The sequence below is a fragment of the Leopardus geoffroyi genome, chromosome D2, assembly GCF_018350155.1.
Source record: "Leopardus geoffroyi isolate Oge1 chromosome D2, O.geoffroyi_Oge1_pat1.0, whole genome shotgun sequence".
Classification (NCBI taxonomy): Eukaryota; Metazoa; Chordata; class Mammalia; order Carnivora; family Felidae; genus Leopardus; species Leopardus geoffroyi.
This window is the reverse complement of record NC_059334.1, coordinates 17,865,325-17,883,402: the sequence shown is the minus strand read 5'-3', so window position 1 is coordinate 17,883,402 and position 18,078 is coordinate 17,865,325. Positions and strand designations below refer to the sequence as shown.

Below are 18,078 nucleotides of genomic sequence, written 5' to 3'. Positions count from 1 at the left end.
ATCCTATTTCAAATTCTCCCCCTCTCTCTGTCCCTCCCCTGCTTGTGCTCTCTCTCTCTCTCAAAATAAATAAGTAAACTTAAAAAATAAATAAACATTATTTAGAAAATAAAGTTTAACATTTACATGAAAAGGCAAAGACCCAGAAGAGCCAACACAATATTGAATAAAGTTGGGACGACTCACGTTATCGGACTTCAAGGTTTAATGTAAGCTACAACAATCGAGACAGTGTGGTAGTGGTAACAGAAGAGAAAAATAGACTCGTGTGTCAGAATACAAAGCCTAGAAACGGACCCACAGATAGTCAACTACTCTTTGACAAAGGAACGAAGACAATCCAATAGGGAAAGGATCATCTTTTCAACGAATAATGCCGGAACAGCTGGACGTGTCTATGCAAATAAATGAATCGAGACGCAAATTTTACACTCTTCACAAAAATGAACCCAAAACAGATCTTAGAACTAAGTGTAAAATGCAAACCTGTAAAACCTCACAAAAGATGGCCGAAAAAAATCTAGTGGACCTTGGGCTTGGCCGTGGCTTTTCGGATCACAAAGCGTAGTGAAAGAAAAAAAAAAACAAAAACCTGACAAGTTGTACTTCATTAAAATTAAAAACTTCTGCTCTGTGAAAGACGCTGTTTAACAAATGAAAGACAAGCCACAGAGTAGGGGAAAATATTTGCAAAACACATATCTAAAAAGGAAGGGTATCCAACATACACAAACTCAACCCTGAGAAAACAAACAACCCAGCTTAAAAATAAGGGGAAGATCTGAACCTGGAAAGATCTGAGCTGTAAAGTGATGGCAAATATACATATGAAAAGCTGCTCTCCCTCTCCGGTCATTAGGGAATTGCAAATTAAAACTACAAATTAGATGCTGCTTCGCACCTACACCACCAAATTCTGGCAAAGATACGAGCAACATAATTTCTCATTCAGTGCGAGCAGGAATTCAAAATGGTGCAGCCACTTTGGAGGACGGCCTGGCGGTTTCTCACAAAACTAAACATACCCCTACCATATGATCCAGCAGTTGTGTTCCTTGGTATTTATCCAGTTAAGTCAAAAACTTATGTCCAAACAAAAACCATAGCAGGTCCTATACAGGGAGTGAACCCTAATAAAATCTGTGCATTTCAGTTCAGAGTAATGTATCGATATTGGCTCATCGCTTGTAACAAAGGTCCCTCACTAATGCAAGACGTTAATAATAGGGGAACTGTGTTGGGGGAGGGCACGTTATGAGGGAATTTATGGGAACCTTCCTTCCACTTTCGGATCCACTTTCCTGTAAACCTAAAATTGTCCTATACATTAGTTTACTGGGGCAGTTGTCACCAAGGACCGCAAACTGGGGGACTTACAACAACAGAAATAGATTGTGTCGTAATTCTGGAGGCTAGAAGTCCAAAATGAAGGTACTGGAAGGGCTGACTATGCCCCTTCTAAGACTCTGGGCAGAATGCTTCTTTTTTAAAGTTTATATATTTATTTGGAGAGAGAGAAAGAGAGAGAATCCCAAGGAGGGTCTGCACTGTCAGTGCGGAGCCTGATGCAGGGGTCAGACTCGCAAATCCTGAGATCATGACCTGAGCTGAAATCAAGAGTTGGTTGCTTAACCGACTGAGCCACCCAGAGGTCCCCTTCCTGGCCTCTTCTTAGTTTCTGGGAAGTCCTTCTGGGAAGCTGGCAGTTCTTGGAGTTCTTGGCTTACAGCTGCCTCAGTACAATCTCTGCCTCCATCACCACATCCCTGTTTCCTATCATCTTTGCTCTGTGCATGTGATGTTTGGGTCCAAAGGTCCCCATTTTATAGGGGCACCAGTCGCATTGGATTGGGCCCACCCCAATGCCCTCATCTTAGTTTGATTATCTACCTACACTCTATTTCCAACTGAGGTCCCATTCATAGGTATGGGGGACTTCCAGATATCTTTTTAGGGGACACGATGCAAGCTGTAACATGCCCTAAAAAATAAAATATAAAATTAAAATTAAAAAAAAAATAAGGGTGTTCATTTTTAAAAGTCCCCTCTCCTTCTCTGGATAGGAAGACGGGAAGAAGTAACTTTCCTGGCTTTGGCTTAATTCTCTGGCATAGATATTTGACTAGTAATACCTATAGGCTCCAAGACTTGATGGTATTCATAATATGATTTTATATCATTCTCAGTATTCTATTGAAATAGAGGGGAAATAGTGAAATCTAAAGAAAAAAGAACCAACTCTTCTTTTATAGGACATAACTAAAAAATGAAAACTGCCCTCAAATATAAGCTATGATGAATATCAAGGTCTAGAAAGCAGCAAATAAAACTCATAGAGTTTGAAGACAATTCCCAGCTTATAGCATCTGTGCAAAGAAGTCAGGATCGGGGGAAGAGAGGAGCCCAGTTTGTGACTGCGTTCGTTGTGACATCGCACCCTGGCTGGTCGGCTGCCTTGTTTAGATTAGGGCACTAACAAAAGCACGCTTCAGATTTCCTCACAAGTGGGAAGAGTCCCTCTGTTCCAAGTCGTGAGCTGTGATCTGGGCCCCAGTCATCTCTCTGTCTTGTCAGATGAAGCAGTGTCTCTAGGACAACATAGATCTATCTCTGCCAGAGACAAGTGGCTGCCTGCTGCTCGGGATCTACTCTCCCCCTCTCCCTAACTGACCTAACCCCAGTTTTCTTTGAGACCATGAGCCTAGCGAGAACCAGTTGTCTCTCCTTACTCCCTTGTAGCTGGGGGTTCCAGGAGACCTAACTGTGCTGGTGGCCTGGTTGGAAGTCCCCAGAAAGGGCTGCCCTTCGTTAATCAGAGAAAGGCTTTCCAGATCTTCCTTCCTGGATGCGGGTACGATATCTGGAGGTTTGGCAGCCATCTTTTGACCATGACTATGCGGAGCTCACTCTCAGGAGAGTGGAACTGAATGAGAGAAGAAATCTGGGACACGACACTGATGAAATCGGGGCCCGCGGCTGCTCCGTCCTCTTTTTTTCTCCTCCACACTTTTTCTTACAGTTTTATTTGTCATTTGGGCTTTAGGATTTGCCACATTTTGGATTTTGCTAATTTGCAAGACACGTAATATCTACTTATTTGGCTTTATGCAATGTTAACGAATACCAATGATCATTACAGGCTCCAAATACATGATATTCTAATTTTACTATTCCCTCATTTAGAAGCAGTGATAAAGGGAAAGGTTTGCCCATCAACTATTTGGTTGCTTTGAGGAACAATTCATGCAAAAAAGATCATGTAAACTCTTGACCCTTTTTTCTTTATCACTCTTCGAACTAAGGGGTTAGTGTCCTACTGTCCTTAAAGGCAACCAATTCAGAGATTTTTAACATGTTCATTTGTGTGTTTTCATCGTGAATAACTCCTGGACTTACATATATGCGATGTGTTTACATCCATAGCTATTATTATTTTTATTCATGTTCAAACTATCCTAGCCTTTGGCCCCTGGGAATCTCTTCAAGTGGCTTCTGAGGCGACCCCACTAAGTATAATGCTTTTTATACATTTTTTATGCCCTTTGTGAGGTTGTGGAAGTTCACTCCTTACTATATTGGCTAAGAGATTTTATCATGATTAGAAGTGAAATTTTATCAAATGTTCTCTCTGCATGTATCGAGATGATCATATGGTTTGTAATCCTTTATTATTGTGATGAATTTTGTAAATCACTCTCCTAATGTTAAATTAGCCTTTTTAGAAATTCAAGTATAATGAACAAGTGATGTTATATTCGTTTCAGGTGTATAATGTAATGATTCAACAATGCTATGTGCTACTCAATGCTTATCTCGGTAAGTGTGCTTTTAATCCCCTTTATCAATTTCACACACACCCCCACCTCCCGTCTGGCAACCCCCAGTTTGTTCTCTGCATTTTAAGAGTCTGGTTTTTTCATTTACCTCCTTTTTGTTTGTTTGTTTTGTTCCTTAAACTACACGCATGAGCAAAATCACAGGGTATTTGTCTTTCTCTGTCTGACTTAATTCATTTAGCATTTTACCCGCTAGATCCATCCATGTCATTGCAAATGGCAAAACCTCATTCTTTTTCACGGCCAAGTAATAGTCCATACTGGATATACACCACGTCGTCGTTATCCACTCATCCACCAATGGGCATTGGGGTTGCTTGTATATCTTCGCTATTGTAAATAATGCGGCACGAAACAAAAAGGTGCATCTATCTTTTCCAATTAGTGCTTTCATTTTCTTTGGGTAAACACCCAGTAGTGGAATTACTGTATTATATGGTCATTCTATTTTTAATTTTTTGAGGAAGCTCCATGCTGTTTTCCACAGTGGCTGTCCCGATTTGCATTCCCAGCCAACAATGCACAAGGACTCCTTTTTCATCCTGACCCTTGCCAACACTTGTTATTTCTTGTGTTTTAGTTATTTATTTATTTAATTTAAGCCGTTCTGACAGGTGTAAAGTGACATCTCATTGTGGGCTTAACTTGCCTTTCAATCCCAGGACTCGACTTTCTTGGTCATGATACGTTAATCTTTTTATGTATTGCAGGATTTCATTTGTTCCGTTGAGGCTTTCGGCCTTTACGCTCATGAGTGAGATTGATCTACAATTCTTTCTCATGTCATTCTTTTCAGGTTTTTAGCATGCCAACCTCGTAAAGTGAATTGGGGATTTTTTTTTTTTTCCTTTTTAAAATATTATTTGGCAGTTAATAGTACTTATTTCTTCCTGAAGGTTCGGTAAAGCTGGTGGTAAAGCCAACGGGACTCAATATTTCTTCAAGGGTATGTTTTGAGACTACTGATTCCATTTCCTTAATCAGTTTAAGACTATTCCTCTTTTCTTGATAACTGCATTTTAAACGAATTTGTCCAGCCCATTCGTTTTTAAAATGTACTCATTTTTAAAATGTCCAACCCATTCATTTTTAAATGAATTTAAAATTCATTTTTAAATGTATTGGCGTATACCACATCTTCTTATCCATTTGGTCTCAGAAGGTGTGTATTCTTGATTGCTTTTCCAGTAGAACTCACTGGGGACTTTGTCCTCTCTTTTTCTTCATAAGCTTCAACCAATGTTTTCTATTCATTTAACCTTTTTGAAGAGCTAACTTTTGGTTCTGTTGATCCTTCTTTTTCTTTGTTTCCTTTATCATTACCATCTACTTTCATCATTCCATGCTTCTACTTCCTTGTCATTAATTCTGCTGTGTTCTTAAAGCAAAATTGGGTGTTTACCTCGTTATTGTAGAGGCTTGCTTTTTTTCCCTAATGTTAATACCTGACCTAATAGAGTACTGTTTTGGCTCTCCTGTAGGTTTGATATCTAATATTTTTATTATTTTTTACGTCCAACTATTTTCCCCTTTCCATTATAAATCTCTTTGGACCAACAAGCAGTTTAAAAGACTATTTTTAATGTCTAAGTGTATGATTTTCTCCAGGTTTTTGCAGTTGCTAATGTTTATGTGCTCCAGTATAATTGCATTGTGGTCCTTATATGTATGTAATGCCAATCCTTCTAAATTTGATGCAGAAAGCAGATGGTCAATTTTCATGTGCATTCCATATGTGCCTGAAAAGGATGTGTTTTCTTTAATTTCAAGGTGTAACGTTATATGTTGTCTATATATTTATTCATATTTGGTTTGTTCGATTTATCAGTTATGGTTTGTCCACTACAATTATCTACAGAGAGATATATTAAAATCAAAATCTCCCACTATTAAGATGAATTTTTATATTTCTTTTTCAATAGGAAATAGTCACTTTTTCAATAGTCAGTTTTTGATATACGTATTTTGAAATTAAATATCAATTTCCTATGCATTCATTCTTATGCATTGAACCTTTCCTCGTTATCTTTATCTCTAGTGAATCCCCAATGAAACTTACTTTCTTTAAATTCTTTTTTTTTTTAATTTTTTTAAATGTTTATTTATTTTTGAGACAGAGAGAGACAGAGCATGAATGGGAGAGGGTCAGAGAGAGAGAGGGAGACACAGAATCCGAAACAGGCTCCAGGCTCTGAGCGGTCAGCACAGAGCCTGACGCGGGGCTCGAACTCACGGACCGCGAGATCATGACCTGAGCTGAAGTCGGACGCTTAACCGACTGAGCCACCCAGGCGCCCCTAAATTCTCTTTTTTAATATGAAGTTTATTGTCAAATTGGTTTCATCTTTAAATTCTTTATGTCAGCTTTTGGGGGGTTAATATTCAACTAGTACATATTTTCCTATTCATTGACTTTTAATCACTTAAGGTAATACCTTATAGGTATACCTCTTGTAATCAGCCTATGCATGGCATTATTTTAACTCAGTCTTCCACCCTTTCCTTCGAACTGTAGAGCTTAGTCATTTTACATTTATTATAGTTACTGATATGCTAGGTTTCTATTCATTACTATAATATTATATGGTTACATTTGTCTACTTTTTCTATTTCTATTTTCCTCCTTTTTCTGCCTACTTTTGGAATGATTGCAAGTCTTCTACCCACTCATTTCATTTTTTTCTGTCTACTTTGTTTGGAAATTACATTTTCATTCTTTTCACAGAACTCCACTGCAGGGCTATATCATAGGGTACTCAACCAGTCACCAACTGATGAACATATAGGCTGTTTTCAGTCTTTTGCTATTATACACAGAACTGTAATAGATAGCCTTTACTATTTCTACTTTTTATTTATTTATTTATTTTAATATTAAATCTATTGTCAAATTGGTTTCCATACAACACCCAGTGCTCATCCCAACAGGTGCCCTCCTCAATGCCCATCACCCACCGTCCCCTCCCTCCCACCCCCCATCAACCCTCAGTTTATTCTCAGTTTTTAAGAGTCTCTTATGGTTTGCCTCCTTCCCTCTTTGTAACTTTTTTTTTTTCTCCTTCTCCTCCCCCATGGTCTTCTGTTAAGTTTCTCAGGATCCACATAAGAGTGAAAACATATGGTATCTGTTTTTCTCTGTATGGCTTATTTCACTTAGCATAACACTCTCCAGTTCCATCCATGTTGCTACAAAAGGCCAGATTTCATTCTTTCTCATTGCCAAGTAGTATTCCATTGTGTATATAAACCACATCTTCTTTATCCATTCGTCAGTTGATGGACATTTAGGCTCTTTCCACAATTTGGCTATTGTTGAGAGTGCTGCTATAAACATTGGGGTACAAGTGCCCCTATGCATCAGCATTCCTGTATCCCTTCGGTAAATTCCTAGCAGTGCTATTGCTGGGTCATAGGGTAGTTCTATTTTTAATGTTTTGAGGAACCTCCACACTGTTTTCCAGAGCGGCTGCACCAGTTTGCATTCCCACCAACAGTGCAAGAGGGTTCCCTTTCTCCACATCCTCTCCAGCATCTATAGTCTCCTGATTTGTTCATTTTGGCCACTCTGACTGGCGTGAGGTGATATCTGAGTGTGGTTTTGATTTGTATTTCCCTGATGAGGAGCAACATTAAACATCTTTTCATGTGCCTGTTGGCCATCTGGATGTCTTCTTTAGAGAAGTGTCTATTCATGTTTTCTGCCCATTTCCTCACTGGATTATTTGTTTGTTGGGTGTGGAGTTTACCACTTCTACTTTTTAAAGAGTAGTTTCTAGCCTTATGAAAGCTTAGATTTTCAGGTACGCATATGTCGCCTATAAAGACTAAAAGTAAAAAGCATCTTCAACCTCCTCTTGAAAAATACAAGGACCTTCAAGAACTTTAAAAATGACCAATACTCTTTTGATGTGAATTTTATATTGTCTAGAATTTTAATTCTACACTGTTTTTGACCTGTAAGTCTAATATTATTAACGTTTCTTGTATTATAAATGTACATTAGATTTACCGACGTATTCGTCAATGTCTCGGCTTGCCATTTTTCCTTATATGATAGGTCTTCCAGCTGCTGTCCCTTTGGAATTCACCTCGTTCCTTGGATCTGAAAATTGGTGTCTGTCCACTATCCTGGATACATTTTCATCTATAATTTAAAAAATATATATGATCTGTCCTCCTCATGCTGAGAGTCTGTTAAGACATTTGTCACACCCTATCATTGTAGGCTCTCTGTTTCCTGACTCCTTTTTCATGTTTTGTTTCCCTTTGTGGCACCAAGTTGCCTTGTAGAACATGTTTCTCACCTGTCTTCAAGTTCACTGAATTTCTCTTTAGCCATCTCTAATCTGCTGGCTAATCCATGGGGTTTTCATTTCACTGCTTGCTTTTTCATTTCAATTGTTCTTTTAAAAAAGTATCTTCATGCTCATGTTGTGGGATCTGTTGTTCCTAGCTCATATTTTCAAGATCCCTTTCAGGACTTTTTTTTTTTTTTTTTTTCTTCTGTCTGTGGATCATGCTGGCTCTCGCACATAGTGCTTTCTTTCCTTGTGGGTTTTGCGACTTGTGCCACGGACACCTTATTTCCTTGGACCATTATTCCCGAAAAAGCCTTTGAGTCCTGGGATAGGGCTGAGTTCTTTCAAAGAGGACCCACATTTGCTTTTTGTAGTAGCCTGGATGTGATGCAAACATGGGACTACTTTATTTTTTTTTTTAATAAAAAAAAAATATTTATTTACTTTGAGAGACAGAGAGAGAGAGAGTATGTGTGAGCAGAGAAGGGGCAGAGAGAGAGGGAGAGAGAGAATTCTAAGCAGGCTCCAGGCTCTGACCTATCAGTGCAGAGCCCAAGGCGGGGCTCGAACCCACAAACCATGAGATCATGATCTGAGCCAAAATCAAGACTCAGATGCTTAACTAACTGAGCCACCCAGGGGCCCCTACCTGGGACTACTTTGAATAAAATTATCTACAAGTGGTTTTTAGAGGCTACGGAGATCATCTGAATTTAGTCCCAACACTTGGACAATATCTCCTTTAGAGCTATGTATTCTCAGGGGAATGTTTGTTCTTTTCCCCAGCAGTTAAGTCTAGACAGGTAATTTCCTGGCTTTAACCGTCTGCAGTTAAGATTTATTTCTGGTTCACCCTAACACAAGAAATTATAGCCCTCTGGGTTCCCGGTCTTATGCATCTATTCTGTATCAGATTCCTTACTTGGGATGGTCTCTAAGATTTCAATCTGGCCTCTCACACCTGTGTACATATCCAAGCAGAACTTCAAGTTTTCTATGTTTCAAGAGAAACCTTCTAAGTGAAAACTAGCTTTCCACTTGCTTACCTCCTAAGGTTTGTGCTTTTGCTTTGCTCTGAGTCTCTGTGGATTCCTTGCTTTGGTTCCATCCAATGATACATTTAAAAGGCACGATGAATATGGTCACTTCAATCCGAAGGGTTGGACAGGGTGCCCAAACTGCTTTACTGCCGGAAGCTGAAGTTTGGCTTTTGGTTTTGACAGAAACTGTTGGGTGGCCCAGGGACTAAACACAAACAATCCTACCACGGCCCACAGGAAACAACTCATGCTCCGTCTCTCCTCCATGACAGGTCCCTTAGATGAAAACCAAAGCAATAAATTACCAACTTATAATAAATCACTACTGGTGGCATTTCTGGCAGGTTGTCTTGTCACAAGCGAAGGATATGCTTTTCTAAGTGAGGAAAGAGTGGGTGGCTCTTGTGCGAAGGTTGAGATAACCTGATACAACTCCTCCAGGGCAGTGATGAACTTTTCGGGACCGTTTCAAAATTTCCAAAGGGAATAATATCCAGGCTGATAACGAGCCCTCAAAGCAACAGCTTAGCTGCCCAGAATAGCTCAGAGCATTTTGGAGCCTGCAGTTTCTCTCTCTCTCCTGAGACTCGGTATTGCAGCCATTCACAACTTAAAGAGCATGATTTATTCATCCCCCGATATCATGAGAACCAAAATGGGTTGAGTTCATTTGAAATGCAGATGTGTCTGCACTGTAATTACAATTGCCCTTGTGATTTTTACCATGAAGCTCAGCCCTCAAGTGGAAATGAGAAAGATGTGGGCCACAACAGCAATGAAATATTTTGGCCCAAGACTGAAGCCAGTTTTAAAATACACACAAAGAGGGGCGCCTGGGTGGCTCAGTCGGTTAAGCGTCCGACTTCGGCTCAGGTCATGATCTCATGGTCCGTGAGTTCGAGCCCCGTGTCGGGCTCTGTGCTGACCGCTCGGAGCCTGGAGCCTGTTTCGGATTCTGTGTCTCCCTCTCTCTGCCCCTCCCCTGTTCATGCTCTGTCTCTCTCGGTCTCAAAAATAAATAAACGTTAAAAAAAATAATAAAATAAAATAAAATACACACAAAGAAGAGCAGGAAACACACCAGGAACAGACTTGGCTAGCATAACTTTTTTTCCTTCCCTCTGATAAATACCTTGCTTTAGACCCCATGAAGGGACATTCGTGGTGACCACAGGCAGAGAAGGTAAAGGGGACATATTAATTATCCTGTGGACGGCGTCTTGTTCAAGAGACTGCAGAAAGCTGGTGAGCATTTCTGAAGGCTTCTCAGAGGCACAAAACTAGCTACGATCCACGGAAAATGGCATTTGCTTTAGCGAAAATGCCACACCTCCTTTTGGGAGGCGTGAGCTACTTAAATAAGACACGATTGAATCCTGGGGCACCCTCGAGACTCACGTCCACATACAGATTACATCCCACATTGTACCCTTGTCAGAGGCCATTTCTGAGACACACACACACACACACACACACACACGCACACACACACAAACCCACACGCGAAACACCATTTGTTAGAAATATCTTTAGGAGACCATGATAGCATCACTTTCCCCTGGGACCTTCCAGAGAGCAGTGGTTTAAATTTTAGTTTTACCCAGCAGCTGTGCCACCTGGCACGAATTACCTAATTTTTCTCCTCATCAGTTCCCTCCTTTACACAATGGGCGGAATGATATCTACCCCATGTGATATCAGAAGGCGGAATGCCTGTGAAAATAAAGTCTACGCAAGTGTCAGTTGAGTTTACCATTGGGCACAAAGCATATTTATAGAGCAGAATAGCAGAAATCCCAGGCACAGAGTGAACGGGCCCACGGTAGACCCCTCCTCCTCTTTCACTCTTGATCTTGTCGACAAGTTCTTTTACAAGTTACAGTGTCTAGGCTCCACCCTGACCAAGAGCGGGAGGGCAACAGCATTAAATGCCTTTGCTCAGTTGGGGTATTGAATTCTGGGATGGGCTGTTGCCTTTATGGCAGGGGACAGGCCCCCAAACCAGAAGTTCCTTCGGTTTCACGTGGCCTTCTTCTTTAGGGGAGCCTCTAATACGAATGTTCCTGGGTTGTGGGACAGGTGGATATTTGCTAGCAGGGACGACAAGGAGGAGAGTTCGCCATTGCGGGGAAACTCTGTGATCAACTTTGCCCAAGAAAAACCTGAATTGGCCTGTGTACTGTGCCCCCTATGAGAGTCAGGGAGGCCCCTACCCTTATGCTTCCATGTCTGATACATTTGACCCCGGCCCCTTATCAGGGGGTCCCTTAACAGGGGGTGGAGGGCTGCCTTTCCCAAAGCCAGCCAAGTGATAAGCCAGCCTGTGACCTGTAGCTCGATCCCCCTTATGAATGGCACGTCAGTCCCGAACATTTGAAACGACCCTTCTATTCCCACGTGGTTCTCAGGAGAATTGTTTCTTCCAAGCAACTGCTGCCTGATCTTAGTTTGCTCTTGAGTCTCAAACTATGTGCATTCTTTTTTTTTTTCTTTTTTAATGTTTATTTTTGAGAGAGAGAGAGAGAGCATGTGCGAGAGTGGGGGAGGTGCAGAGGTGGGGGAGGGATCCAAAGCGGGCTCTGGGCTGACAGCAGACAGCTCGATGCGGGGCTCGAACTCATGAACTTTGAGGTCATGACCGGAGCTGACGTCGGATGCTTCGCCGACTGAGCCACTGGGTGCCCTGATGTGTGCATTCTTTAAGACCTCTGGTCATGGTAGTCCAGTTTGCCTAACAACTCTGTTACTGTGCCCTGAGACATTGATATTTTGAGTGTGTAGGATCCATAATAGTGACATGTGAATTACCGATGCTTACAGTGTAACCATTGATCAACCCCTGAAGATATTGTGACCTAGCGTCTTCTTAGGAAAAACTTGCCTGAAAATTTTAAGCTGGAATGTCACTAGAACCACGGTTTCGAAAAAAACTACAGGCGGGGCGCCTGGGTGGCTCAGTCGGTTAAGCGTCCGACTTCGGCTCAGGTCATGATCTCGAGGTCCGTGAGTTCAAGCCCCGCGTCGGGCTCTGTGCTGACCGCTCAGAGCCTGGAGCCTGTTTCAGATTCTGTGTCTCCCTCTCTCTCTGACCCTCCCCCGTTCATGCTCTGTCTCTCTCTGTCTCAAAAATAAAATAAACGTTAAAAAAACAAAAACAAAAACTACAGGCTCCTTATATGTTTGGCACCTGCATTAGGAATTGTGTACAAATTCTTCATAATGTCTGTGCATTGACCCTCAGAACAACCAATAAAATCTCAATTATGGGAGTGCCTGGGTGGCTCAGTCGGTTGAGCAGCTGACTCTTGATTTCAGCTCGGGTCATGATCCCAGGGTCTTGAGATTGAGCCCCATGTCGGGCCCATGATGAGCTGATGACCATGGAGCCTGCTTGGAATTCTCTCTCTCTCTCTCTCTCTCTCTCTCTTCCTCTGTCTCTTTCCCCCACTACCACTTTCTCTCTCTCTCTCTCTCTCAAATAAAAAAATAAATAAAAATTTAAAAATTCTCAATTACGAAAGGAAAAAAGGATCTGAACGGACACCCAGGCACCACACCGAGCAAGGCATACAGGTGGCCAAAGAAAGCATGCGAAAAGCTTCTCAACATCACCTGTTGTTAAAGGTACTGCAGATTAAAACAACAATGAGATCCCACTACACACCCGTTAGAATAGCTCCAAGTCTGGAAAAGTGGCAGGCCCACATCCTAGCGAGAATGAGGAACTCTCGTTCCTTGTTGACGGGGATGCAAACTTGGGTATAGCTGCTTTGAGAGACGGTGTGGTAGTTTCTTTCAGAGCTAAACGTACTTTGACCATGCAGTCCAACAATCTCGCTGCCAATTTACCCAAGTGAGTTGACAACTCACCACACAAAAACCCGTACACGAATGTTCATAGCGTCTTTATTCATAGTCACTAAAACTGGGGAGCAACCAATGCGTCCTTTAAGATAAATATACAAAGTATATTATATCCAGACAATGCATAAAAAGCAATGGGCTACCAAGCCATGAAAAGACATGGAAACTTAAATGCATATCGCTAAGTGAAAGAAATCAGTCTGGAAAGGTTACATCCAGGCATGCCTCGCCAAGCCCATATCAGATGGCAAACTTAGTTGATAAATGTTGTGCGTGTTCTGACGGCTCCCTCTCTCTCTCCGAGACACAATATTGAAATCAGGCCAAGTAATTCCCCTACAGTGGCCTCTAAGTGTTCAAGTGAAAGGCAGAGTCACACGTCTCTCACTGTACATCAAAAGCTAGAAATGATCGGGGCGCCTGGGTGGCGCAGTCGGTTGGGCGTCCGACTTCAGCCAGGTCACGATCTCGCGGTCCGTGGGTTCGAGCCCCGCGTCGGGCTCTGGGCTGATGGCTCAGAGCCTGGAGCCTGTTTCCAATTCTGTGTCTCCCTCTCTCTCTGCCCCTCCCCCGTTCATGCTCTGTCTCTCTCTGTCCCAAAAATAAAGAAACGTTGAAAAAAAAAAAAATTAAAAAAAAAAAAGCTAGAAATGATTAAGCTCAGTGAGGAAGGCTTGCCAAACGCTGAGACAGGCCAAAACCAAAATCAAGAGTCGAACGCTCAACTGACTGAGCCACCCAGGTGCCCCTGGAATTGAACACTTATTTCAGTGAGTGGATGGGAGTTGATGGGAGCTAGGTTTCTCAGCGTTGGAGTAGAAAGTTACAGACAAGCAAGGGGCAGAGGCTGGATATATATATATATATATATATATATATATATATGATCTACATTATAAGAGATACATATGATATATATAACTATATCTTTATAGAGGTCTCTCTCTATTTCTATATGTGTGTGTGTATGTGAGATACATATAGCCTGTGTCAGAATCCCCCCCCTTTTTTTTAATTTATTTGAGAGAGAGAGAGACAGACAGACAGAGACAGAGTGCAAGTGGGGGAGAGGCAGAGAGAGAGGGAGACACAGAATACGAAGTAGGCTCCAGGCTCTGAGCTGTCAGCACAGAGACCGCCATGGGGCTTGAACTCGCGAACCATGAGATCATGACCTGAGCTCAAGTCGGACGCTTAACCGACTGAGCCACCCCGGCGGCCCCAGAATCCCCTTCTTTTTTTTAAGGCTGAATAATATTCCATTCCGTTCCATTCATCTGTTGATGGACATTTGATTTATTTCTGCCTTTTGAGTGTGAATAATGCTGCTGTGAACTTTAGTCATTTTTATTTTTAATTTTTATTTTAATTTTTTTAGAAAGAGAGAGAGAGCACAAGCTGAGAAGAGGGGCAGAGGGAGAGAGAAAGGATCTTAGCAGGTTCCACACTCAATACAAAGCCCAATGTGAGGCTTGATCCCATGACCCTGGAATCATGACCTGAGCTGGAATCAACAGCCAGATGCTTCATTAACTCAGTCACCAAGGAGCCCCTAAACATTTTTAAATTGACAAATGTGGGGTACAAGGTAGAGAAATGTAGGACGCAATATGTAGACGTTAGTGGGACAGGAGCTACTTGAATCCCCATGTAGAGAGAGGGCATCTCAGGCCAGACTGCACCAGTAATTTGGCAGAGAACTTGGCCCCTGACTCCCATGGCTGACAGAGACTTGGATTCCCGGTGAGTGAGCTGAAGGTCAGCTCTGGCTGGAACTTGTCCTTGTTAGCAGGGACTTGAAAAACGTGTTTCTCTCTTCACTTGAAGAGGCCGTGCAGAAATAGGGGTCTCCTAATTCTCGAGCTTTGGGGCATATACCCTTCCTGCAGAAGTTTTGGGTCTGCGACGGTGGCTTTGTGTCCAGTGGGTCCTTAGGAAATTTGCCAAGTGATTCACTGAATGACTGATGTGTTCACCGGGTTAGTGAGGAAAATGACACACCCTGGGGTGGGGGGCAGGGTATGAACGTATGAATGTGTAAGATGGATTCCGTACTGGAGGAAGATTAGCTGATACCCAAGAGAAGAAAAAGAAGTATCTGATGGACCATACAGCATTCAGGGGACCCCTCTCCTAGTTACTGATATTTTCTATTTGCTACCAGCCTTCTTCGGAATGCCTTTTTGAGAAGGAGATGTCACATGTAGTTTTGATTCTTAGAACCTGACGGGGTCATAAGACGCCTTCTACGAGAACGAATACTGGGGCATCCGGTGGCAAGGAGTGAGGGTCTCCCCTGTAGGAAGCGTACAAAGAAGGATCTAACATTTATGGACTGGTTGCAAGGTGAGAGCCAATGGCTTGGTTCACAGTGACGGCTTTTTGCACTGGGTGTAGTTCAGGGGGAGGGTGGGGTGGGTGAAGTACCTTAGAAAGAAAAGTGAGAACATAAGTTTATGTACCCAATCTGATTTTTGAGAGAGCTTGGAGTTGGGCTTTGTTCTGGAGGCCAGGTGTGGCCTTGCCTCGGGGTGGGTGTGGCAAGGGTGGGCAGGTTCGGATGGTTGTGGGAGGTACAGAGCTCAAGGGGCTCAGTGTGTTCTTTGGCTTGGCCCTTGGGTGAGTGACAAACAGATTGCAGAGCATGTGCTCTCTCCCTCCTCTTGGCAGGTGGGTGTGTAGCCTGTGGGTTGGACCAATGTGGTCAAGAAAGTCCTGCAAATGGGCAGTCAGAGGCTATGGTGCCTCAGGGCCTGTTGGCAGCACCAGAGGCCAAGGTGAGTTGATAAACGTGAGGAATTTGCATATCAACAAGGCCAGGAGCATCACCAACGAGTTGGAAAGTATACTTTTGGAATGAAACGTTCATCAAGCCCAAATCCTTCCAGTTGTCAAGCAGTGGGAGAGTATCAGGAGAGACAGAGGACCGGCCTTTGCTCTTAATCAGTCTTGGTCATCTTATGATCCATAAGCCCCTCCCAGGAGCCCCAGCATTATTCCAGATAGATTCAGACTTTTCTTGACATCTAGGAATCGACCACATTGAATAGCTGTGTTCCATGTCTTATATCGATGGTTTGCAAATGCTAACAATCCCAGCCAACGTTGACGATCTAGTCACTTTTCTGTCCTTTCACTACTAGCCCAGTGCCACATACACTAAAAGCTGATGCCTGAACCATCTTCTAAAAACGAATATCTGATTGTGTCTCTCTGCTCTTACAGCCTTTCATCAGCTTTCCACGGCTCAGAAAATAAAGGCAAGTTCCTTGACATGGCTGGTGAGGTCTTGCCTGGTCCGGCCCCACCTCCTTCTCCAGCCTCACTGCCCAGCCGGGCCCCCTCGCCCTGTCTTTCTGGCTCTCGTATTTGCCAAGCTCTCGTCTGCCACAGGGACATTGCACATGCTAGATTTCCTGCCTGGAATGATCTTCCTCTTTGTATCTAGTTAATTCTTACTCACCGTGACTCAAAGGTCACTTGCTCAAGGAAGCTTTTTCTGATCGCTCTGACCAATTTAAATACCCCCATTATGGGCTCTCAGGGAACCACGAGAACTTGCATTTAGAAATGATTGCAATTGTGTATTTATTTACGTATGTTTTTTATTGGTGTTTGTCTCTCTTCCAAACTCTTAGCTCCTAAGGGTGGAAGCAATGTTGCTTTTGCCCATCGTTGTATCTCAGTGCCTGTTATTCCCTCAACAAATATTTATCGAGCACCTGCAAACGTGACAGACGCTGCTCTGGTGCTCGAGACGCTGGCATGAACAAAATGGAGGTCCCGCCCCCCATGGAGGGTGCTTTTTAGCACAGATTAGTCTACTAATATTAGCTTAATAAAATTCGTCAATAGTTACCATGTGCTAGGGCACTTGCTAAGTGCTTTTCATGAATTACCTCAATCCCCTCAAAATCTGATTTTTACCTTTTTAAATTCCTCTTCTTTCAGCTGTTAAAAATGGAAACTTGAGTCTCTCAAGCCCCTCATTTCACGGCATATTATTGCTAGCGACCTGCCGGACTCTTCCTCGGTTCACGGATTGATTTTCCTTTATCCCCTATTTCTGCTCCTGTAATGCACCCTTCTATACCTGAAATACTTCTGGTGGATCTTTTTGCTTGAATGTATTTTTCAAAAATGAAGTTTGCCACTTTGATGCGTTTTTATTGGCGTGTGATGAATTTTTAATTTACACAAAATTTGTATGTTATATATTTCTTTTCCCCATTGGCACTGCTCTTAAGATCTATCCATATTGTATGCATCTAATTCCCCAGTTCTAACTGCTGTCTAGTACGCCGTAAAATGCATTTAATACACTGCACCCCTCCAGTTCCTAGAGATGAACAACCACATTTCCATCAACCTAATAAATGTGTGATTTACACAATGAACACACTCATACATTTCTCCTTAGGTATGTAGAGACAAAATTAAACACCTGATGAGTGGCAGAACAAGAAGTTTCATGCAGCTACAATTTCTCACACCTAGAATTGGTGTGAATAGCAAATATTAATGATAGAAAACAAACTGAGGGTTGATGGAGGGAGGTGGGTGGGGGTGGGCTAAATGGGTGATGGGTATTGAGGAGGGCACTGGTGATGAGCACTGGGTGTTGTAAGTGAATCACTGGGTTCTATTCCTAAAACCAATATTTCATTGTATGTTAACTGGAATTTAAATAAACATTGGGAAAAAAAATCATGTAAATATTACATACTAATTGTGGAAATGTAATGATAAAACTTTCTAAAACATTAAATGGTACCAATTGGACACGTTTAATAGATAAGGAGTTAGAATGTTTGAACTGTGCTTACAACCAAAGAACAAAGGGGAGGCAATAGTATCCAAGTAGATTTGGCACTAGATCTTTACTATGCAAATAGGGATTCCAGAATGTTTCTTAGTTTCAATGGAAGCCTCTTCCATGGGTCTACTGTTAATGGACACAAAGAGCATACAAAGTGCATCGTATCTACCATAGCCCAAATCAGACAGGTTCGCTGCATTCTGGCCATGCAACAATATAGT

At 42.2% G+C, this 18,078-nt stretch overlaps 1 long non-coding RNA gene across 1 annotated transcript in view; it reads left to right on the top strand.

The window, feature by feature from the left end:
- Positions 1–16,298, top strand: part of LOC123576494 — a 48,768-nt gene extending 32,470 nt beyond the window's left edge. Inside the window, exons 2-5 of the long non-coding RNA XR_006701433.1 lie at positions 3,765–3,816; positions 10,317–10,419; positions 15,709–15,815; positions 16,264–16,298. This is a non-coding gene — a long non-coding RNA (uncharacterized LOC123576494). The remainder of the gene's footprint in view (positions 1–3,764; positions 3,817–10,316; positions 10,420–15,708; positions 15,816–16,263) is intronic.
- Positions 16,299–18,078: the final 1,780 nt, after the last annotated feature.